The sequence below is a fragment of the Pelobates fuscus genome, chromosome 2 (assembly GCF_036172605.1).
Source record: "Pelobates fuscus isolate aPelFus1 chromosome 2, aPelFus1.pri, whole genome shotgun sequence".
NCBI lineage: Eukaryota > Metazoa > Chordata > Amphibia > Anura > Pelobatidae > Pelobates > Pelobates fuscus.
In genome coordinates, this window is record NC_086318.1 from 352,627,660 (window position 1) to 352,649,967 (window position 22,308).

At 42.6% G+C, this 22,308-nt stretch overlaps 23 non-coding genes across 23 annotated transcripts; all 23 read right to left on the reverse strand.

Moving 5' to 3' along the window:
• Window positions 1–114: 114 nt before the first annotated feature.
• Window positions 115–255, reverse strand: LOC134593820 (U4 spliceosomal RNA). The gene has a single exon (XR_010090247.1). It is a non-coding gene; the product is annotated as a U4 spliceosomal RNA (small nuclear RNA).
• A 1,353-nt stretch (window positions 256–1,608) lies between these two features.
• LOC134592035 (U4 spliceosomal RNA) lies at window positions 1,609–1,749 on the reverse strand. Its single transcript, XR_010088720.1, has one exon. It is a non-coding gene; the product is annotated as a U4 spliceosomal RNA (small nuclear RNA).
• An 899-nt stretch (window positions 1,750–2,648) lies between these two features.
• Window positions 2,649–2,815, reverse strand: LOC134591567 (U1 spliceosomal RNA). Its single transcript, XR_010088329.1, has one exon. It is a non-coding gene; the product is annotated as a U1 spliceosomal RNA (small nuclear RNA).
• Window positions 2,816–3,287: 472 nt separating this feature from the next.
• Window positions 3,288–3,428, reverse strand: LOC134592036 (U4 spliceosomal RNA). Its single transcript, XR_010088721.1, has one exon. It is a non-coding gene; the product is annotated as a U4 spliceosomal RNA (small nuclear RNA).
• A 1,159-nt stretch (window positions 3,429–4,587) lies between these two features.
• On the reverse strand, window positions 4,588–4,728 carry LOC134592038 (U4 spliceosomal RNA). The gene has a single exon (XR_010088722.1). It is a non-coding gene; the product is annotated as a U4 spliceosomal RNA (small nuclear RNA).
• Window positions 4,729–5,627: 899 nt separating this feature from the next.
• LOC134591500 (U1 spliceosomal RNA) lies at window positions 5,628–5,794 on the reverse strand. Its single transcript, XR_010088271.1, has one exon. It is a non-coding gene; the product is annotated as a U1 spliceosomal RNA (small nuclear RNA).
• Window positions 5,795–6,274: 480 nt separating this feature from the next.
• LOC134592039 (U4 spliceosomal RNA) lies at window positions 6,275–6,415 on the reverse strand. Its single transcript, XR_010088723.1, has one exon. It is a non-coding gene; the product is annotated as a U4 spliceosomal RNA (small nuclear RNA).
• Window positions 6,416–7,314: 899 nt separating this feature from the next.
• On the reverse strand, window positions 7,315–7,481 carry LOC134590340 (U1 spliceosomal RNA). Its single transcript, XR_010087278.1, has one exon. It is a non-coding gene; the product is annotated as a U1 spliceosomal RNA (small nuclear RNA).
• A 477-nt stretch (window positions 7,482–7,958) lies between these two features.
• LOC134592040 (U4 spliceosomal RNA) lies at window positions 7,959–8,099 on the reverse strand. The gene has a single exon (XR_010088724.1). It is a non-coding gene; the product is annotated as a U4 spliceosomal RNA (small nuclear RNA).
• An 899-nt stretch (window positions 8,100–8,998) lies between these two features.
• Window positions 8,999–9,165, reverse strand: LOC134591575 (U1 spliceosomal RNA). The gene has a single exon (XR_010088336.1). It is a non-coding gene; the product is annotated as a U1 spliceosomal RNA (small nuclear RNA).
• A 481-nt stretch (window positions 9,166–9,646) lies between these two features.
• On the reverse strand, window positions 9,647–9,787 carry LOC134593457 (U4 spliceosomal RNA). The gene has a single exon (XR_010089936.1). It is a non-coding gene; the product is annotated as a U4 spliceosomal RNA (small nuclear RNA).
• Window positions 9,788–10,686: 899 nt separating this feature from the next.
• On the reverse strand, window positions 10,687–10,846 carry LOC134591609 (U1 spliceosomal RNA). Its single transcript, XR_010088361.1, has one exon. It is a non-coding gene; the product is annotated as a U1 spliceosomal RNA (small nuclear RNA).
• An 815-nt stretch (window positions 10,847–11,661) lies between these two features.
• On the reverse strand, window positions 11,662–11,802 carry LOC134592041 (U4 spliceosomal RNA). Its single transcript, XR_010088725.1, has one exon. It is a non-coding gene; the product is annotated as a U4 spliceosomal RNA (small nuclear RNA).
• A 900-nt stretch (window positions 11,803–12,702) lies between these two features.
• On the reverse strand, window positions 12,703–12,869 carry LOC134590309 (U1 spliceosomal RNA). Its single transcript, XR_010087252.1, has one exon. It is a non-coding gene; the product is annotated as a U1 spliceosomal RNA (small nuclear RNA).
• Window positions 12,870–13,346: 477 nt separating this feature from the next.
• On the reverse strand, window positions 13,347–13,487 carry LOC134593163 (U4 spliceosomal RNA). Its single transcript, XR_010089685.1, has one exon. It is a non-coding gene; the product is annotated as a U4 spliceosomal RNA (small nuclear RNA).
• A 1,353-nt stretch (window positions 13,488–14,840) lies between these two features.
• LOC134592042 (U4 spliceosomal RNA) lies at window positions 14,841–14,981 on the reverse strand. The gene has a single exon (XR_010088726.1). It is a non-coding gene; the product is annotated as a U4 spliceosomal RNA (small nuclear RNA).
• An 899-nt stretch (window positions 14,982–15,880) lies between these two features.
• LOC134591568 (U1 spliceosomal RNA) lies at window positions 15,881–16,047 on the reverse strand. Its single transcript, XR_010088330.1, has one exon. It is a non-coding gene; the product is annotated as a U1 spliceosomal RNA (small nuclear RNA).
• Window positions 16,048–16,518: 471 nt separating this feature from the next.
• Window positions 16,519–16,659, reverse strand: LOC134592045 (U4 spliceosomal RNA). Its single transcript, XR_010088727.1, has one exon. It is a non-coding gene; the product is annotated as a U4 spliceosomal RNA (small nuclear RNA).
• A 1,353-nt stretch (window positions 16,660–18,012) lies between these two features.
• Window positions 18,013–18,153, reverse strand: LOC134592046 (U4 spliceosomal RNA). The gene has a single exon (XR_010088728.1). It is a non-coding gene; the product is annotated as a U4 spliceosomal RNA (small nuclear RNA).
• Window positions 18,154–19,052: 899 nt separating this feature from the next.
• LOC134591569 (U1 spliceosomal RNA) lies at window positions 19,053–19,219 on the reverse strand. Its single transcript, XR_010088331.1, has one exon. It is a non-coding gene; the product is annotated as a U1 spliceosomal RNA (small nuclear RNA).
• A 471-nt stretch (window positions 19,220–19,690) lies between these two features.
• Window positions 19,691–19,831, reverse strand: LOC134592047 (U4 spliceosomal RNA). Its single transcript, XR_010088729.1, has one exon. It is a non-coding gene; the product is annotated as a U4 spliceosomal RNA (small nuclear RNA).
• A 900-nt stretch (window positions 19,832–20,731) lies between these two features.
• LOC134591262 (U1 spliceosomal RNA) lies at window positions 20,732–20,898 on the reverse strand. The gene has a single exon (XR_010088065.1). It is a non-coding gene; the product is annotated as a U1 spliceosomal RNA (small nuclear RNA).
• Window positions 20,899–21,375: 477 nt separating this feature from the next.
• Window positions 21,376–21,516, reverse strand: LOC134593165 (U4 spliceosomal RNA). The gene has a single exon (XR_010089686.1). It is a non-coding gene; the product is annotated as a U4 spliceosomal RNA (small nuclear RNA).
• Window positions 21,517–22,308: the final 792 nt, after the last annotated feature.

Here is a 22,308-nt window from a genome sequence, read left to right on the forward strand (position 1 = left end):
TGCTAAGAAGCCTGCGGAAGGAATGGTGCAACAGAGCTCAGGAAGAAACGGGAGTCACGTAAGACACGCCCTAGACATGGGGCGCCATAAACTTTTATTAAACCAATCTTTCAGTCTCCTTAGAGCCTGTCAAAAATTGACAATGCTGACTGTATTTCAAGTCATCATGGCGGGGTATTGGGTAAAGTTTTCAATTAGCAATAATCACGCCTCGGATTGACCTCATGGGCTATGATTCTGCCACTGCGCAAAGCTAACTGTTCAAGTGGGCCAGCTTTTAAGAGCTACCATGTAAGGACACTTTAAGACAGCGGTGAGAAAAAGTTCATAACCATAAGCCATTGCAAAGGATTATGGGAGGCAATATTCTAATTAGGCCCGCTTCCTCCTACAGGGAAGCTTAAACCCCAACAAATTCCTTGGTCTTTTTATATGGCATCTTGGAATGGTTCCAAACCTATAACAGAGAGTGAGGGCAACCATATCTTGCAGCAAACCTTGTACAATTTTTTTTCTCTCTTTGGAAACAGTTTTGCCAAGATTCTACTACAGCAGCCATTAGGCAGAGTACACAATCCGCTGGTCTACGTTCGTCCCCAAAGTCACACATTTCATGACTCCATCGATAGGAATGACCCTTGCCTAGCACCTGTCTTCTCTTCATCCACACTCAACAGGGCTGAAAGAACATTTGTGGTGGCTTTTTCAAAATTCCATGGTGTTCATTAGTAAGTGCTAGCGACCACCCAGCTATTCCTAAGGTTTGGTCTGATTGTCTCAAGCGGCAATTCACTGCCTTGATCCAGAAAATCTTTTTTTCCCAGAAATTCAATCAAGCGTTACGTTCTGTTGGAAGACGTAATATAGGTCTCCAATTCTTTATTTCTTCCATTGCATTGACGCATACAATAAATCAAAAGAAGTCAGGATAAAAAAATGATGAAAAAAAAGCTGAAAAGTTAAAATAAAAAGTGAAATTCTGGCTTAAAACTGGTCTCCAGAAAACATAGATAATAAAAATGATCAAGCCTAGGAAATGATTGTCGCTGCCTGCTTGATGCGGGAAGTAAGAGCCAAAGAAGACAATAGCCACCTTAGGGATCATGGCTATTGCTCCCCTGCCAGGTAAGTATGACATGACAGGTACATTCAAAGGCACGCCCGCTGGGAAGCCTTTCCTTTAGGCTGTGGTGAAATAATAAAGCAAGTTAAAAAAAAAAAAAGAAGAGCAAATAAATAATCCAAATGATAGAAGGCTACAAAAGATTACCAAACCTCGTGGCTGATCGTTGTTTTCCTTAGCTACCAGTAATTTTAGTGCCTTCAGGTGGTTAGGTGTGAATAATTGAGCTGGATTCAGGGTGCGAAGGTGCAATTTGCATAAAGGCAAATGCTCGGCCAATGAGCCGAAGGATGGGAATTCGCAGCATGGAGTGAGAATAGTGTGCTGCCGGAAACAAGTGGATTCAGTGGGAGAGAAAGGTAAAAGGGAAATGCTAAGAAGCCAGCGGAAGGAATGGTGCAACAGAGCTCAGGAAGAAACGGGAGTCACGTAAGACACGCCCTAGAAATGGGGCGCCATAAACTTTTATTAAACCAATCTTTCAGTCTCCTTAGAGCCTGTCAAAAATTGCCAATGCTGACTGTATTTCAAGTCATCATGGCGGGGTATTGGGTAAAGTTTTCAATTAGCAATAATCACGCCTCGGATTGACCTCATGGGCTACGATACTGCCACTGCGCAAAGCTAACTGTTCAAGTGGGCCAGCTTTTAAGAGCTACCATGTAAGGACACTTTAAGACAGCGGTGAGAAAAAGTTCATAACCATAAGCCATTGCAAAGGATTATGGGAGGCAATATTCTAATTAGGCCCGCTTCCTCCTACAGGGAAGCTTAAACCCCAACAAATTCCTTGGTCTTCTTATATGGCATCTTGGAATGGTTCCAAACATATAACAGAGAGTGAGGGCAACCATATCTTGCAGCAAACCTTGTACAATTTTTTTTCTCTCTTTGGAAACAGTTTTGCCAAGATTCTACTACAGCAGCCATTAGGCAGAGTACACAATCCGCTGGTCTACGTTCGTCCCCAAAGTCACACATTTCATGACTCCATCGATAGGAATGACCCTTGCCTAGCACCTGTCTTCTCTTCATCCACACTCAACAGGGCTGAAAGAACATTTGTGGTGGCTTTTTCAAAATTCCATGGTGTTCATTAGTAAGTGCTAGCGACCACCCAGCTATTCCTAAGGTTTGGTCTGATTGTCTCAAGCGGCAATTCACTGCCTTGATCCAGAAAATCTTCTTTTCCCAGAAATTCAATCAAACGTTACGTTCTGTTGGAAGACGTAATATAGGTCTCCAATTCTTTATTTCTTCCATTGCATTGAAGCATACAATAAATCAAAAGAAGTCAGGATAAAAAAATGATGAAAAAAAAGCTGAAAAGTTAAAATAAAAAGTGAAATTCTGGCTTAAAACTGGTCTCCAGAAAACATAGATAATAAAAATGATCAAGCCTAGGAAACGATTGTCGCTGCCTGCTTGATGCGGGAAGTAAGAGCCGAAGAAGACGGGTGCCGTGGCTGAAATTATCCTTCGTCAGAATTGGTGAAGTTCTCTATTTTTGTCAAACAAGCAAACACAGGGGAAAGCGCGAACGCAGTCTACCACTACCATAAATTATGCAGTCGAGTTTCCCACATTTGAGGAAAACGCAGAGGTCAACTGGTACGGAGTGCAATGAACCAGCCTAACTCTGGGAGAGCCACCTTAGGGATCATGGCTATTGCTCCCCTGCCAGGTAAGTATGACATGACGGGTACATTCAAAGGCACGCCTGCTGGGAAGCCTTTCCTTTAGGCTGTGGTGAAATAATAAAGCAAGTTAAAAAAAAAAAAAAAGCAAATAAATAATCCAAATGATAGAAGGCTACAAAAGATTACCAAACCTCGTGGCTGATCGTTGTTTTCCTTAGCTACCAGTAATTTTAGTGCCTTCAGGTGGTTAGGTGTGAATAATTGAGCTGGATTCAGGGTGCGAAGGAGCAATTTGCATAAAGGCAAATGCTAGGCCAATGAGCCGAAGGATGGGAATTCGTAGCATGGAGTGAGAATAGTGTGCTGCCGGAAACAAATGGATTCAGTGGGAGAGAAAGGTAAAAGGGAAATGCTAAGAAGCCAGCGGAAGGAATGGTGCAACAGAGCTCAGGAAGAAACGGGAGTCACGTAAGACACGCCCTAGACATGGGGCGCCATAAACTTTTATTAAACCAATCTTTCAGTCTCCTTAGAGCCTGTCAAAAATTGCCAATGCTGACTGTATTTCAAGTCATCATGGCGGGGTATTGGGTAAAGTTTTCAATTAGCAATAATCACGCCTCGGATTGACCTCATGGGCTACGATACTGCCACTGCGCAAAGCTAACTGTTCAAGTGGGCCAGCTTTTAAGAGCTACCATGTAAGGACACTTTAAGACAGCGGTGAGAAAAAGTTCATGACCATAAGCCATTGCAAAGGATTATGGGAGGCAATATTCTAATTAGGCCCGCTTCCTCCTACAGGGAAGCTTAAACCCCAACAAATTCCTTGGTCTTCTTATATGGCATCTTGGAATGGTTCCAAACCTATAACAGAGAGTGAGGGCAACCATATCTTGCAGCAAACCTTGTACAATTTTTTTTCTCTCTTTGGAAACAGTTTTGCCAAGATTCTACTACAGCAGCCATTAGGCAGAGTACACAATCCGCTGGTCTACGTTCGTCCCCAAAGTCACACATTTCATGACTCCATCGATAGGAATGACCCTTGCCTAGCACCTGTCTTCTCTTCATCCACACTCAACAGGGCTGAAAGAACATTTGTGGTGGCTTTTTCAAAATTCCATGGTGTTCATTAGTAAGTGCTAGCGACCACCCAGCTATTCCTAAGGTTTGGTCTGATTGTCTCAAGCGGCAATTCACTGCCTTGATCCAGAAAATCTTTTTTTCCCAGAAATTCAATCAAACGTTACGTTCTGTTGGAAGACGTAATATAGGTCTCCAATTCTTTATTTCTTCCATTGCATTGAAGCATACAATAAATCAAAAGAAGTCAGGATAAAAAAATGATGAAAAAAAAGCTGAAAAGTTAAAATAAAAAGTGAAATTCTGGCTTAAAACTGGTCTCCAGAAAACAAAGATAATAAAAATGATCAGAAGAAGAGCAAATAAATAATCCAAATGATAGAAGGCTACAAAAGATTACCAAACCTCGTGGCTGATCGTTGTTTTCCTTAGCTACCAGTAATTTTAGTGCCTTCAGGTGGTTAGGTGTGAATAATTGAGCTGGATTCAGGGTGCGAAGGAGCAATTTGCATAAAGGCAAATGCTAGGCCAATGAGCCGAAGGATGGGAATTCGTAGCATGGAGTGAGAATAGTGTGCTGCCGGAAACAAGTGGATTCAGTGGGAGAGAAAGGTAAAAGGGAAATGCTAAGAAGCCAGCGGAAGGAATGGTGCAACAGAGCTCAGGAAGAAACGGGAGTCACGTAAGACACGCCCTGGACATGGGGCGCCATAAACTTTTATTAAACCAATCTTTCAGTCTCCTTAGAGCCTGTCAAAAATTGCCAATGCTGACTGTATTTCAAGTCATCATGGCGGGGTATTGGGTAAAGTTTTCAATTAGCAATAATCACGCCTCGGATTGACCTCATGGGCTACGATACTGCCACTGCGCAAAGCTAACTGTTCAAGTGGGCCAGCTTTTAAGAGCTACCATGTAAGGACACTTTAAGACAGCGGTGAGAAAAAGTTCATAACCATAAGCCATTGCAAAGGATTATGGGAGGCAATATTCTAATTAGGCCCGCTTCCTCCTACTGGGAAGCTTAAACCCCAACAAATTCCTTGGTCTTCTTATATGGCATCTTGGAATGGTTCCAAACATATAACAGAGAGTGAGGGCAACCATATCTTGCAGCAAACCTTGTACAATTTTTTTTCTCTCTTTGGAAACAGTTTTGCCAAGATTCTACTACAGCAGCCATTAGGCAGAGTACACAATCCGCTGGTCTACGTTCGTCCCCAAAGTCACACATTTCATGACTCCATCGATAGGAATGACCCTTGCCTAGCACCTGTCTTCTCTTCATCCACACTCAACAGGGCTGAAAGAACATTTGTGGTGGCTTTTTCAAAATTCCATGGTGTTCATTAGTAAGTGCTAGCGACCACCCAGCTATTCCTAAGGTTTGGTCTGATTGTCTCAAGCGGCAATTCACTGCCTTGATCCAGAAAATCTTCTTTTCCCAGAAATTCAATCAAACGTTACGTTCTGTTGGAAGACGTAATATAGGTCTCCAATTCTTTATTTCTTCCATTGCATTGAAGCATACAATAAATCAAAAGAAGTCAGGATAAAAAAATGATGAAAAAAAAGCTGAAAAGTTAAAATAAAAAGTGAAATTCTGGCTTAAAACTGGTCTCCAGAAAACATAGATAATAAAAATGATCAAGCCTAGGAAACGATTGTCGCTGCCTGCTTGATGCGGGAAGTAAGAGCCGAAGAAGACGGGTGCCGTGGCTGAAATTATCCTTCGTCAGAATTGGTGAAGTTCTCTATTTTTGTCAAACAAGCAAACACAGGGGAAAGCGCGAACGCAGTACCCCAATACCATAAATTATGCAGTCGAGTTTCCCACATTTGAGGAAATAGCAGAGGTCAACTGGTACAGAGTGCAATGAACCAGCCTCACTCTGGGAGAGCCACCTTAGGGATCATGGCTATTGCTCCCCTGCCAGGTAAGTATGACATGACGGGTAAATTCAAAGGCACGCCCGCTGGGAAGCCTTTCCTTTAGGCTGTGGTGAAATAATAAAGCAAGTTTAAAAAAAAAAAAAAAAAGAAGAGCAAATAAATAATCCAAATGATAGAAGGCTACAAAAGATTACCAAACCTCGTGGCTGATCGTTGTTTTCCTTAGCTACCAGTAATTTTAGTGCCTTCAGGTGGTTAGGTGTGAATAATTGAGCTGGATTCAGGGTGCGAAGGAGCAATTTGCATAAAGGCAAATGCTAGGCCAATGAGCCGAAGGATGGGAATTCGTAGCATGGAGTGAGAATAGTGTGCTGCCGGAAACAAATGGATTCAGTGGGAGAGAAAGGTAAAAGGGAAATGCTAAGAAGCCAGCGGAAGGAATGGTGCAACAGAGCTCAGGAAGAAACGGGAGTCACGTAAGACACGCCCTAGACATGGGGCGCCATAAACTTTTATTAAACCAATCTTTCAGTCTCCTTAGAGCCTGTCAAAAATTGCCAATGCTGACTGTATTTCAAGTCATCATGGCGGGGTATTGGGTAAAGTTTTCAATTAGCAATAATCACGCCTCGGATTGACCTCATGGGCTACGATACTGCCACTGCGCAAAGCTAACTGTTCAAGTGGGCCAGCTTTTAAGAGCTACCATGTAAGGACACTTTAAGACAGCGGTGAGAAAAAGTTCATGACCATAAGCCATTGCAAAGGATTATGGGAGGCAATATTCTAATTAGGCCCGCTTCCTCCTACAGGGAAGCTTAAACCCCAACAAATTCCTTGGTCTTCTTATATGGCATCTTGGAATGGTTCCAAACCTATAACAGAGAGTGAGGGCAACCATATCTTGCAGCAAACCTTGTACAATTTTTTTTCTCTCTTTGGAAACAGTTTTGCCAAGATTCTACTACAGCAGCCATTAGGCAGAGTACACAATCCGCTGGTCTACGTTCGTCCCCAAAGTCACACATTTCATGACTCCATCGATAGGAATGACCCTTGCCTAGCACCTGTCTTCTCTTCATCCACACTCAACAGGGCTGAAAGAACATTTGTGGTGGCTTTTTCAAAATTCCATGGTGTTCATTAGTAAGTGCTAGCGACCACCCAGCTATTCCTAAGGTTTGGTCTGATTGTCTCAAGCGGCAATTCACTGCCTTGATCCAGAAAATCTTTTTTTCCCAGAAATTCAATCAAACGTTACGTTCTGTTGGAAGACGTAATATAGGTCTCCAATTCTTTATTTCTTCCATTGCATTGAAGCATACAATAAATCAAAAGAAGTCAGGATAAAAAAATGATGAAAAAAAAGCTGAAAAGTTAAAATAAAAAGTGAAATTCTGGCTTAAAACTGGTCTCCAGAAAACAAAGATAATAAAAATGATCAAGCCTAGGAAATGATTGTCGCTGCCTGCTTGATGCGGAAAGTAAGAGCCAAAGAAGACCGGTGCCGTGGCTGAAATTATCCTTCGTCAGAATTGGTGAAGTTCTCTATTTTTGTCAAACAAGCAAACACAGGGGAAAGCGCGAACGCAGTCCCCCACTACCATAAATTATGCAGTCGATTTTCCCACATTTGAGGAAATCGCAGAGGACAACTGGTACGGAGTGCAATGAACCAGCCTCACTCTGGGAGAGCCACCTTAGGGATCATGGCTATTGCTCCCCTGCCAGGTAAGTATGACATGACGGTTACATTCAAAGGCACGCCCGCTGGGAAGCCTTTCCTTTAGGCTGTGGTGAAATAATAAAGCAAGTAAAAAAAAAAAAAAAAGAAGAGCAAATAAATAATCCAAATGATAGAAGGCTACAAAAGATTACCAAACCTCGTGGCTGATCGTTGTTTTCCTTAGCTACCAGTAATTTTAGTGCCTTCAGGTGGTTAGGTGTGAATAATTGAGCTGGATTAAGGGTGCGAAGGAGCAATTTGCATAAAGGCAAATGCTAGGCCAATGAGCCGAAGGATGGGAATTCGTAGCATGTAGTGAGAATAGTGTGCTGCCGGAAACAAGTGAATTCAGTGGGAGAGAAAGGTAAAAGGGAAATGCTAAGAAGCCAGCGGAAGGAATGGTGCAACAGAGCTCAGGAAGAAACGGGAGTCACGTAAGACACGCCCTAGACATGGGGCGCCATAAACTTTTATTAAACCAATCTTTCAGTCTCCTTAGAGCCTGTCAAAAATTGCCAATGCTGACTGTATTTCAAGTCATCATGGCGGGGTATTGGGTAAAGTTTTCAATTAGCAATAATCACGCCTCGGATTGACCTCATGGGCTACGATACTGCCACTGCGCAAAGCTAGCTGTTCAAGTGGGCCTGCTTTTAAGAGCTACAACGTAAGGACACTTTAAGACAGCGGTGAGAAAAAGTTCATGACCATAAGCCATTGCAAAGGATTATGGGAGGCAATATTCTAATTAGGCCCGCTTCCTCCTACAGGGAAGCTTAAACCCCAACAAATTCCTCGGTCTTCTTATATGGCATCTTGGAATGGTTCCAAACCTATAACAGAGAGTGAGGGCAACCATATCTTGCAGCAAACCTTGTACAATTTTTTTTCTCTCTTTGGAACCAGTTTTGCCAAGATTCTACTACAGCAGCCATTAGGCAGAGTACACAATCCGCTGGTCTACATTCGTCCCCAAAGTCACACATTTCATGACTCCATCGATAGGAATGACCCTTGCCTAGCACCTGTCTTCTCTTCATCCACACTCAACAGGGCTGAAAGAACATTTGTGGTGGCTTTTTCAAAATTCCATGGTGTTCATTAGTAAGTGCTAGCGACCACCCAGCTATTCCTAAGGTTTGGTCTGATTGTCTCAAGCGGCAATTCACTGCCTTGATCCAGAAAATCTTTTTTTCCCAGAAATTCAATCAAGCGTTACGTTCTGTTGGAAGATGTAATATAGGTCTCCAATTCTTTATTTCTTCCATTGCATTGAAGCATACAATAAATCAAAAGAAGTCAGGATAAAAAAATGATGAAAAAAAAGCTGAAAATTTAAAATAAAAAGTGAAATTCTGGCTTAAAACTGGTCTCCAGAAAACATAGATAATAAAAATGATCAAGCCTAGGAAATGATTGTCGCTGCCTGCTTGATGCGGAAAGTAAGAGCCAAAGAAGACGGGTGCTGTGGCTGAAATTATCCTTCGTCAGAATTGGTGAAGTTCTCTATTTTTGTCAAACAAGCAAACACAGGGGAAATCGTGAACGCAGTACCCCAATACCATAAATTATGCAGTCGAGTTTCCCACATTTGAGGAAATAGCAGAGGTCAACTGGTACGGAGTGCAATGAACCAGCCTCACTCTGGGAGAGCCACCTTAGGGATCATGGCTATTGCTCCCCTGCCAGGTAAGTATGACATGACGGGTAAATTCAAAGGCACGCCCGCTGGGAAGCCTTTCCTTTAGGCTGTGGTGAAATAATAAAGCAAGTTTAAAAAAAAAAAAAAAAAAGAAGAGCAAATAAATAATCCAAATGATAGAAGGCTACAAAAGATTACCAAACCTCGTGGCTGATCGTTGTTTTCCTTAGCTACCAGTAATTTTAGTGCCTTCAGGTGGTTAGGTGTGAATAATTGAGCTGGATTCAGGGTGCGAAGGAGCAATTTGCATAAAGGCAAATGCTAGGCCAATGAGCCGAAGGATGGGAATTCGTAGCATGGAGTGAGAATAGTGTGCTGCCGGAAACAAGTGGATTCAGTGGGAGAGAAAGGTAAAAGGGAAATGCTAAGAAGCCAGCGGAAGGAATGGTGCAACAGAGCTCAGGAAGAAACGGGAGTCACGTAAGACACGCCCTGGACATGGGGCGCCATAAACTTTTATTAAACCAATCTTTCAGTCTCCTTAGAGCCTGTCAAAAATTGCCAATGCTGACTGTATTTCAAGTCATCATGGCGGGGTATTGGGTAAAGTTTTCAATTAGCAATAATCACGCCTCGGATTGACCTCATGGGCTACGATACTGCCACTACGCAAAGCTAACTTTTCAAGTGGGCCAGCTTTTAAGAGCTACCATGTAAGGACACTTTAAGACAGCGGTGAGAAAAAGTTCATAACCATAAGCCATTGCAAAGGATTATGGGAGGCAATATTCTAATTAGGCCCGCTTCCTCCTACAGGGAAGCTTAAACCCCAACAAATTCCTTGGTCTTCTTATATGGCATCTTGGAATGGTTCCAAACCTATAACAGAGAGTGAGGGCAACCATATCTTGCAGCAAACCTTGTACAATTTTTTTTCTCTCTTTGGAAACAGTTTTGCCAAGATTCTACTACAGCAGCCATTAGGCAGAGTACACAATCCGCTGGTCTACGTTCGTCCCCAAAGTCACACATTTCATGACTCCATCGATAGGAATGACCCTTGCCTAGCACCTGTCTTCTCTTCATCCACACTCAACAGGGCTGAAAGAACATTTGTGGTGGCTTTTTCAAAATTCCATGGTGTTCATTAGTAAGTGCTAGCGACCACCCAGCTATTCCTAAGGTTTGGTCTGATTGTCTCAAGCGGCAATTCACTGCCTTGATCCAGAAAATCTTCTTTTCCCAGAAATTCAATCAAACGTTACGTTCTGTTGGAAGACGTAATATAGGTCTCCAATTCTTTATTTCTTCCATTGCATTGAAGCATACAATAAATCAAAAGAAGTCAGGATAAAAAAATGATGAAAAAAAAGCTGAAAAGTTAAAATAAAAAGTGAAATTCTGGCTTAAAACTGGTCTCCAGAAAACATAGATAATAAAAATGATCAAGCCTAGGAAACGATTGTCGCTGCCTGCTTGATGCGGGAAGTAAGAGCCGAAGAAGACGGGTGCCGTGGCTGAAATTATCCTTCGTCAGAATTGGTGAAGTTCTCTATTTTTGTCAAACAAGCAAACACAGGGGAAAGCGCGAACGCAGTCTACCACTACCATAAATTATGCAGTCGAGTTTCCCACATTTGAGGAAAACGCAGAGGTCAACTGGTACGGAGTGCAATGAACCAGCCTAACTCTGGGAGAGCCACCTTATGCCTCGTTTCCACTGAGCAGATCGGTTCGGGTCGGTACAGTTTGGAAGGTTTAGAATGGACCAGCCCATTCTGGTGAGCGTTTCCACTGCAAGTCAGACCTTCAGGGCCATGCGGGGATTAGAAAAAATGCTCTTCCTGTCCACCAATCAATGGATTGTATAGTAGCTCCGCCCTAACCGAACCGTTCCATTTTCTATGGCCCTACATCTGAAGCAGGACCCTGAATGGATCGGTACGGTTTGCTTATATGGACCACTTTCATAATGGAAACACCCAAAATAGCGAACCGTACCGTACCGAACCGAACCGATCCGCTCAGTGGAAACGAGGCATTAGGGATCATGGCTATTGCTCCCCTGCCAGGTAAGTATGACATGACGGGTACATTCAAAGGCACGCCTGCTGGGAAGCCTTTCCTTTAGGCTGTGGTGAAATAATAAAGCAAGTTAAAAAAAAAAAAAAGCAAATAAATAATACAAATGATAGAAGGCTACAAAAGATTACCAAACCTCGTGGCTGATCGTTGTTTTCCTTAGCTACCAGTAATTTTAGTGCCTTCAGGTGGTTAGGTGTGAATAATTGAGCTGGATTCAGGGTGCGAAGGAGCAATTTGCATAAAGGCAAATGCTAGGCCAATGAGCCGAAGGATGGGAATTCGTAGCATGGAGTGAGAATAGTGTGCTGCCGGAAACAAATGGATTCAGTGGGAGAGAAAGGTAAAAGGGAAATGCTAAGAAGCCAGCGGAAGGAATGGTGCAACAGAGCTCAGGAAGAAACGGGAGTCACGTAAGACACGCCCTAGACATGGGGCGCCATAAACTTTTATTAAACCAATCTTTCAGTCTCCTTAGAGCCTGTCAAAAATTGCCAATGCTGACTGTATTTCAAGTCATCATGGCGGGGTATTGGGTAAAGTTTTCAATTAGCAATAATCACGCCTCGGATTGACCTCATGGGCTACGATACTGCCACTGCGCAAAGCTAACTGTTCAAGTGGGCCAGCTTTTAAGAGCTACCATGTAAGGACACTTTAAGACAGCGGTGAGAAAAAGTTCATGACCATAAGCCATTGCAAAGGATTATGGGAGGCAATATTCTAATTAGGCCCGCTTCCTCCTACAGGGAAGCTTAAACCCCAACAAATTCCTTGGTCTTCTTATATGGCATCTTGGAATGGTTCCAAACCTATAACAGAGAGTGAGGGCAACCATATCTTGCAGCAAACCTTGTACAATTTTTTTTCTCTCTTTGGAAACAGTTTTGCCAAGATTCTACTACAGCAGCCATTAGGCAGAGTACACAATCCGCTGGTCTACGTTCGTCCCCAAAGTCACACATTTCATGACTCCATCGATAGGAATGACCCTTGCCTAGCACCTGTCTTCTCTTCATCCACACTCAACAGGGCTGAAAGAACATTTGTGGTGGCTTTTTCAAAATTCCATGGTGTTCATTAGTAAGTGCTAGCGACCACCCAGCTATTCCTAAGGTTTGGTCTGATTGTCTCAAGCGGCAATTCACTGCCTTGATCCAGAAAATCTTCTTTTCCCAGAAATTCAATCAAACGTTACGTTCTGTTGGAAGACGTAATATAGGTCTCCAATTCTTTATTTCTTCCATTGCATTGAAGCATACAATAAATCAAAAGAAGTCAAGATAAAAAAAATGATGAAAAAAAAGCTGAAAAGTTAAAATAAAAAGTGAAATTCTGGCTTAAAACTGGTCTCCAGGAAACATAGATAATAAAAATGATCAAGCCTAGGAAATGATTGTCGCTGCCTGCTTGATGCGGGAAGTAAGAGCCAAAGAAGACGGGTGCCGTGGCTGAAATTATCCTTCGTTAGAATTGTTGAAGTTCTCTATTTTTGTCAAACAAGCAAACACAGGGGAAAGCGCGAACGCAGTCCCCCACTGCCATAAATTATGCAGTCGAGTTTCCCACATTTGAGGAAATCGCAGAGGTCAACTGGTACAGAGTGCAATGAACCAGCCTCACTCTGGGAGAGCCACCTTAGGGATCATGGCTATTGCTCCCCTGCCAGGTAAGTATGACATGACGGGTACATTCAAAGGCACGCCCGCTGGGAAGCCTTTCCTTTAGGCTGTGGTGAAATAATAAAGCAAGTTAAAAAAAAAAAAAAGAAGAGCAAATAAATAATCCAAATGATAGAAGGCTACAAAAGATTACCAAACCTCGTGGCTGATCGTTGTTTTCCTTAGCTACCAGTAATTTTTAGTGCCTTCAGGTGGTTAGGTGTGAATAATTGAGCTGGATTCAGGGTGCGAAGGAGCAATTTGCATAAAGGCAAATGCTAGGCCAATGAGCCGAAGGATGGGAATTCGTAGCATGGAATGAGAATAGTGTGCTGCCGGAAACAAGTGGATTCAGTGGGAGAGAAAGGTAAAAGGGAAATGCTAAGAAGCCTGCGGAAGGAATGGTGCAACAGAGCTCAGGAAGAAACGGGAGTCACGTAAGACACGCCCTAGACATGGGGCGCCATAAACTTTTATTAAACCAATCTTTCAGTCTCCTTAGAGCCTGTCAAAAATTGCCAATGCTGACTGTATTTCAAGTCATCATGGCGGGGTATTGGGTAAAGTTTTCAATTAGCAATAATCACGCCTCGGATTGACCTCATGGGCTATGATTCTGCCACTGCGCAAAGCTAACTGTTCAAGTGGGCCAGCTTTTAAGAGCTACCATGTAAGGACACTTTAAGACAGCGGTGAGAAAAAGTTCATAACCATAAGCCATTGCAAAGGATTATGGGAGGCAATATTCTAATTAGGCCCGCTTCCTCCTACAGGGAAGCTTAAACCCCAACAAATTCCTTGGTCTTTTTATATGGCATCTTGGAATGGTTCCAAACCTATAACAGAGAGTGAGGGCAACCATATCTTGCAGCAAACCTTGTACAATTTTTTTTCTCTCTTTGGAAACAGTTTTGCCAAGATTCTACTACAGCAGCCATTAGGCAGAGTACACAATCCGCTGGTCTACGTTCGTCCCCAAAGTCACACATTTCATGACTCCATCGATAGGAATGACCCTTGCCTAGCACCTGTCTTCTCTTCATCCACACTCAACAGGGCTGAAAGAACATTTGTGGTGGCTTTTTCAAAATTCCATGGTGTTCATTAGTAAGTGCTAGCGACCACCCAGCTATTCCTAAGGTTTGGTCTGATTGTCTCAAGCGGCAATTCACTGCCTTGATCCAGAAAATCTTTTTTTCCCAGAAATTCAATCAAGCGTTACGTTCTGTTGGAAGACGTAATATAGGTCTCCAATTCTTTATTTCTTCCATTGCATTGACGCATACAATAAATCAAAAGAAGTCAGGATAAAAAAATGATGAAAAAAAAGCTGAAAAGTTAAAATAAAAAGTGAAATTCTGGCTTAAAACTGGTCTCCAGAAAACATAGATAATAAAAATGATCAAGCCTAGGAGATGATTGTCGCTGCCTGCTTGATGCGGGAAGTAAGAGCCAAAGAAGACAATAGCCACCTTAGGGATCATGGCTATTGCTCCCCTGCCAGGTAAGTATGACATGACAGGTACATTCAAAGGCACGCCCGCTGGGAAGCCTTTCCTTTAGGCTGTGGTGAAATAATAAAGCAAGTAAAAAAAAAAAAAAGAAGAGCAAATAAATAATCCAAATGATAGAAGGCTACAAAAGATTACCAAACCTCGTGGCTGATCGTTGTTTTCCTTAGCTACCAGTAATTTTAGTGCCTTCAGGTGGTTAGGTGTGAATAATTGAGCTGGATTCAGGGTGCGAAGGTGCAATTTGCATAAAGGCAAATGCTCGGCCAATGAGCCGAAGGATGGGAATTCGCAGCATGGAGTGAGAATAGTGTGCTGCCGGAAACAAGTGGATTCAGTGGGAGAGAAAGGTAAAAGGGAAATGCTAAGAAGCCAGCGGAAGGAATGGTGCAACAGAGCTCAGGAAGAAACGGGAGTCACGTAAGACACGCCCTAGACATGGGGCGCCATAAACTTTTATTAAACCAATCTTTCAGTCTCCTTAGAGCCTGTCAAAAATTGCCAATGCTGACTGTATTTCAAGTCATCATGGCGGGGTATTGGGTAAAGTTTTCAATTAGCAATAATCACGCCTCGGATTGACCTCATGGGCTACGATACTGCCACTGCGCAAAGCTAACTGTTCAAGTGGGCCAGCTTTTAAGAGCTACCATGTAAGGACACTTTAAGACAGCGGTGAGAAAAAGTTCATAACCATAAGCCATTGCAAAGGATTATGGGAGGCAATATTCTAATTAGGCCCGCTTCCTCCTACAGGGAAGCTTAAACCCCAACAAATTCCTTGGTCTTCTTATATGGCATCTTGGAATGGTTCCAAACATATAACAGAGAGTGAGGGCAACCATATATTGCAGCAAACCTTGTACAATTTTTTTTCTCTCTTTGGAAACAGTTTTGCCAAGATTCTACTACAGCAGCCATTAGGCAGAGTACACAATCCGCTGGTCTACGTTCGTCCCCAAAGTCACACATTTCATGACTCCATCGATAGGAATGACCCTTGCCTAGCACCTGTCTTCTCTTCATCCACACTCAACAGGGCTGAAAGAACATTTGTGGTGGCTTTTTCAAAATTCCATGGTGTTCATTAGTAAGTGCTAGCGACCACCCAGCTATTCCTAAGGTTTGGTCTGATTGTCTCAAGCGGCAATTCACTGCCTTGATCCAGAAAATCTTCTTTTCCCAGAAATTCAATCAAACGTTACGTTCTGTTGGAAGACGTAATATAGGTCTCCAATTCTTTATTTCTTCCATTGCATTGAAGCATACAATAAATCAAAAGAAGTCAGGATAAAAAAATGATGAAAAAAAAGCTGAAAAGTTAAAATAAAAAGTGAAATTCTGGCTTAAAACTGGTCTCCAGAAAACATAGATAATAAAAATGATCAAGCCTAGGAAACGATTGTCGCTGCCTGCTTGATGCGGGAAGTAAGAGCCGAAGAAGACGGGTGCCGTGGCTGAAATTATCCTTCGTCAGAATTGGTGAAGTTCTCTATTTTTGTCAAACAAGCAAACACAGGGGAAAGCGCGAACGCAGTCTACCACTACCATAAATTATGCAGTCGAGTTTCCCACATTTGAGGAAAACGCAGAGGTCAACTGGTACGGAGTGCAATGAACCAGCCTAACTCTGGGAGAGCCACCTTAGGGATCATGGCTATTGCTCCCCTGCCAGGTAAGTATGACATGACGGGTACATTCAAAGGCACGCCTGCTGGGAAGCCTTTCCTTTAGGCTGTGGTGAAATAATAAAGCAAGTTAAAAAAAAAAAAAAGCAAATAAATAATCCAAATGATAGAAGGCTACAAAAGATTACCAAACCTCGTGGCTGATCGTTGTTTTCCTTAGCTACCAGTAATTTTAGTGCCTTCAGGTGGTTAGGTGTGAATAATTGAGCTGGATTCAGGGTGCGAAGGAGCAATTTGCATAAAGGCAAATGCTAGGCCAATGAGCCGAAGGATGGGAATTCGTAGCATGGAGTGAGAATAGTGTGCTGCCGGAAACAAATGGATTCAGTGGGAGAGAAAGGTAAAAGGGAAATGCTAAGAAGCCAGCGGAAGGAATGGTGCAACAGAGCTCAGGAAGAAACGGGAGTCACGTAAGACACGCCCTAGACATGGGGCGCCATAAACTTTTATTAAACCAATCTTTCAGTCTCCTTAGAGCCTGTCAAAAATTGCCAATGCTGACTGTATTTCAAGTCATCATGGCGGGGTATTGGGTAAAGTTTTCAATTAGCAATAATCACGCCTCGGATTGACCTCATGGGCTACGATACTGCCACTGCGCAAAGCTAACTGTTCAAGTGGGCCAGCTTTTAAGAGCTACCATGTAAGGACACTTTAAGACAGCGGTGAGAAAAAGTTCATGACCATAAGCCATTGCAAAGGATTATGGGAGGCAATATTCTAATTAGGCCCGCTTCCTCCTACAGGGAAGCTTAAACCCCAACAAATTCCTTGGTCTTCTTATATGGCATCTTGGAATGGTTCCAAACCTATAACAGAGAGTGAGGGCAACCATATCTTGCAGCAAACCTTGTACAATTTTTTTTCTCTCTTTGGAAACAGTTTTGCCAAGATTCTACTACAGCAGCCATTAGGCAGAGTACACAATCCGCTGGTCTACGTTCGTCCCCAAAGTCACACATTTCATGACTCCATCGATAGGAATGACCCTTGCCTAGCACCTGTCTTCTCTTCATCCACACTCAACAGGGCTGAAAGAACATTTGTGGTGGCTTTTTCAAAATTCCATGGTGTTCATTAGTAAGTGCTAGCGACCACCCAGCTATTCCTAAGGTTTGGTCTGATTGTCTCAAGCGGCAATTCACTGCCTTGATCCAGAAAATCTTTTTTTCCCAGAAATTCAATCAAGCGTTACGTTCTGTTGGAAGACGTAATATAGGTCTCCAATTCTTTATTTCTTCCATTGCATTGACGCATACAATAAATCAAAAGAAGTCAGGATAAAAAAATGATGAAAAAAAAGCTGAAAAGTTAAAATAAAAAGTGAAATTCTGGCTTAAAACTGGTCTCCAGAAAACATAGATAATAAAAATGATCAAGCCTAGGAAATGATTGTCGCTGCCTGCTTGATGCGGGAAGTAAGAGCCAAAGAAGACAATAGCCACCTTAGGGATCATGGCTATTGCTCCCCTGCCAGGTAAGTATGACATGACAGGTACATTCAAAGGCACGCCCGCTGGGAAGCCTTTCCTTTAGGCTGTGGTGAAATAATAAAGCAAGTTAAAAAAAAAAAAAGAAGAGCAAATAAATAATCCAAATGATAGAAGGCTACAAAAGATTACCAAACCTCGTGGCTGATCGTTGTTTTCCTTAGCTACCAGTAATTTTAGTGCCTTCAGGTGGTTAGGTGTGAATAATTGAGCTGGATTCAGGGTGCGAAGGTGCAATTTGCATAAAGGCAAATGCTCGGCCAATGAGCCGAAGGATGGGAATTCGCAGCATGGAGTGAGAATAGTGTGCTGCCGGAAACAAGTGGATTCAGTGGGAGAGAAAGGTAAAAGGGAAATGCTAAGAAGCCAGCGGAAGGAATGGTGCAACAGAGCTCAGGAAGAAACGGGAGTCACGTAAGACACGCCCTAGACATGGGGCGCCATAAACTTTTATTAAACCAATCTTTCAGTCTCCTTAGAGCCTGTCAAAAATTGCCAATGCTGACTGTATTTCAAGTCATCATGGCGGGGTATTGGGTAAAGTTTTCAATTAGCAATAATCACGCCTCGGATTGACCTCATGGGCTACGATACTGCCACTGCGCAAAGCTAACTGTTCAAGTGGGCCAGCTTTTAAGAGCTACCATGTAAGGACACTTTAAGACAGCGGTGAGAAAAAGTTCATAACCATAAGCCATTGCAAAGGATTATGGGAGGCAATATTCTAATTAGGCCCGCTTCCTCCTACAGGGAAGCTTAAACCCCAACAAATTCCTTGGTCTTCTTATATGGCATCTTGGAATGGTTCCAAACATATAACAGAGAGTGAGGGCAACCATATATTGCAGCAAACCTTGTACAATTTTTTTTCTCTCTTTGGAAACAGTTTTGCCAAGATTCTACTACAGCAGCCATTAGGCAGAGTACACAATCCGCTGGTCTACGTTCGTCCCCAAAGTCACACATTTCATGACTCCATCGATAGGAATGACCCTTGCCTAGCACCTGTCTTCTCTTCATCCACACTCAACAGGGCTGAAAGAACATTTGTGGTGGCTTTTTCAAAATTCCATGGTGTTCATTAGTAAGTGCTAGCGACCACCCAGCTATTCCTAAGGTTTGGTCTGATTGTCTCAAGCGGCAATTCACTGCCTTGATCCAGAAAATCTTCTTTTCCCAGAAATTCAATCAAACGTTACGTTCTGTTGGAAGACGTAATATAGGTCTCCAATTCTTTATTTCTTCCATTGCATTGAAGCATACAATAAATCAAAAGAAGTCAGGATAAAAAAATGATGAAAAAAAAGCTGAAAAGTTAAAATAAAAAGTGAAATTCTGGCTTAAAACTGGTCTCCAGAAAACATAGATAATAAAAATGATCAAGCCTAGGAAACGATTGTCGCTGCCTGCTTGATGCGGGAAGTAAGAGCCGAAGAAGACGGGTGCCGTGGCTGAAATTATCCTTCGTCAGAATTGGTGAAGTTCTCTATTTTTGTCAAACAAGCAAACACAGGGGAAAGCGCGAACGCAGTCTACCACTACCATAAATTATGCAGTCGAGTTTCCCACATTTGAGGAAAACGCAGAGGTCAACTGGTACGGAGTGCAATGAACCAGCCTAACTCTGGGAGAGCCACCTTAGGGATCATGGCTATTGCTCCCCTGCCAGGTAAGTATGACATGACGGGTACATTCAAAGGCACGCCTGCTGGGAAGCCTTTCCTTTAGGCTGTGGTGAAATAATAAAGCAAGTTAAAAAAAAAAAAAAGCAAATAAATAATCCAAATGATAGAAGGCTACAAAAGATTACCAAACCTCGTGGCTGATCGTTGTTTTCCTTAGCTACCAGTAATTTTAGTGCCTTCAGGTGGTTAGGTGTGAATAATTGAGCTGGATTCAGGGTGCGAAGGAGCAATTTGCATAAAGGCAAATGCTAGGCCAATGAGCCGAAGGATGGGAATTCGTAGCATGGAGTGAGAATAGTGTGCTGCCGGAAACAAATGGATTCAGTGGGAGAGAAAGGTAAAAGGGAAATGCTAAGAAGCCAGCGGAAGGAATGGTGCAACAGAGCTCAGGAAGAAACGGGAGTCACGTAAGACACGCCCTAGACATGGGGCGCCATAAACTTTTATTAAACCAATCTTTCAGTCTCCTTAGAGCCTGTCAAAAATTGCCAATGCTGACTGTATTTCAAGTCATCATGGCGGGGTATTGGGTAAAGTTTTCAATTAGCAATAATCACGCCTCGGATTGACCTCATGGGCTACGATACTGCCACTGCGCAAAGCTAACTGTTCAAGTGGGCCAGCTTTTAAGAGCTACCATGTAAGGACACTTTAAGACAGCGGTGAGAAAAAGTTCATGACCATAAGCCATTGCAAAGGATTATGGGAGGCAATATTCTAATTAGGCCCGCTTCCTCCTACAGGGAAGCTTAAACCCCAACAAATTCCTTGGTCTTCTTATATGGCATCTTGGAATGGTTCCAAACCTATAACAGAGAGTGAGGGCAACCATATCTTGCAGCAAACCTTGTACAATTTTTTTTCTCTCTTTGGAAACAGTTTTGCCAAGATTCTACTACAGCAGCCATTAGGCAGAGTACACAATCCGCTGGTCTACGTTCGTCCCCAAAGTCACACATTTCATGACTCCATCGATAGGAATGACCCTTGCCTAGCACCTGTCTTCTCTTCATCCACACTCAACAGGGCTGAAAGAACATTTGTGGTGGCTTTTTCAAAATTCCATGGTGTTCATTAGTAAGTGCTAGCGACCACCCAGCTATTCCTAAGGTTTGGTCTGATTGTCTCAAGCGGCAATTCACTGCCTTGATCCAGAAAATCTTCTTTTCCCAGAAATTCAATCAAACGTTACGTTCTGTTGGAAGACGTAATATAGGTCTCCAATTCTTTATTTCTTCCATTGCATTGAAGCATACAATAAATCAAAAGAAGTCAAGATAAAAAAAATGATGAAAAAAAAGCTGAAAAGTTAAAATAAAAAGTGAAATTCTGGCTTAAAACTGGTCTCCAGGAAACATAGATAATAAAAATGATCAAGCCTAGGAAATGATTGTCGCTGCCTGCTTGATGCGGGAAGTAAGAGCCAAAGAAGACGGGTGCCGTGGCTGAAATTATCCTTCGTTAGAATTGTTGAAGTTCTCTATTTTTGTCAAACAAGCAAACACAGGGGAAAGCGCGAACGCAGTCCCCCACTACCATAAATTATGCAGTCGAGTTTCCCACATTTGAGGAAATCGCAGAGGTCAACTGGTAGAGAGTGCAATGAACCAGCCTCACTCTGGGAGAGCCACCTTAGGGATCATGGCTATTGCTCCCCTGCCAGGTAAGTATGACATGACGGGTACATTCAAAGGCACGCCCGCTGGGAAGCCTTTCCTTTAGGCTGTGGTGAAATAATAAAGCAAGTTAAAAAAAAAAAAAAGAAGAGCAAATAAATAATCCAAATGATAGAAGGCTACAAAAGATTACCAAACCTCGTGGCTGATCGTTGTTTTCCTTAGCTACCAGTAATTTTTAGTGCCTTCAGGTGGTTAGGTGTGAATAATTGAGCTGGATTCAGGGTGCGAAGGAGCAATTTGCATAAAGGCAAATGCTAGGCCAATGAGCCGAAGGATGGGAATTCGTAGCATGGAGTGAGAATAGTGTGCTGCCGGAAACAAGTGGATTCAGTGGGAGAGAAAGGTAAAAGGGAAATGCTAAGAAGCCTGCGGAAGGAATGGTGCAACAGAGCTCAGGAAGAAACGGGAGTCACGTAAGACACGCCCTAGACATGGGGCGCCATAAACTTTTATTAAACCAATCTTTCAGTCTCCTTAGAGCCTGTCAAAAATTGCCAATGCTGACTGTATTTCAAGTCATCATGGCGGGGTATTGGGTAAAGTTTTCAATTAGCAATAATCACGCCTCGGATTGACCTCATGGGCTATGATTCTGCCACTGCGCAAAGCTAACTGTTCAAGTGGGCCAGCTTTTAAGAGCTACCATGTAAGGACACTTTAAGACAGCGGTGAGAAAAAGTTCATAACCATAAGCCATTGCAAAGGATTATGGGAGGCAATATTCTAATTAGGCCCGCTTCCTCCTACAGGGAAGCTTAAACCCCAACAAATTCCTTGGTCTTTTTATATGGCATCTTGGAATGGTTCCAAACCTATAACAGAGAGTGAGGGCAACCATATCTTGCAGCAAACCTTGTACAATTTTTTTTCTCTCTTTGGAAACAGTTTTGCCAAGATTCTACTACAGCAGCCATTAGGCAGAGTACACAATCCGCTGGTCTACGTTCGTCCCCAAAGTCACACATTTCATGACTCCATCGATAGGAATGACCCTTGCCTAGCACCTGTCTTCTCTTCATCCACACTCAACAGGGCTGAAAGAACATTTGTGGTGGCTTTTTCAAAATTCCATGGTGTTCATTAGTAAGTGCTAGCGACCACCCAGCTATTCCTAAGGTTTGGTCTGATTGTCTCAAGCGGCAATTCACTGCCTTGATCCAGAAAATCTTTTTTTCCCAGAAATTCAATCAAGCGTTACGTTCTGTTGGAAGACGTAATATAGGTCTCCAATTCTTTATTTCTTCCATTGCATTGACGCATACAATAAATCAAAAGAAGTCAGGATAAAAAAATGATGAAAAAAAAGCTGAAAAGTTAAAATAAAAAGTGAAATTCTGGCTTAAAACTGGTCTCCAGAAAACATAGATAATAAAAATGATCAAGCCTAGGAAATGATTGTCGC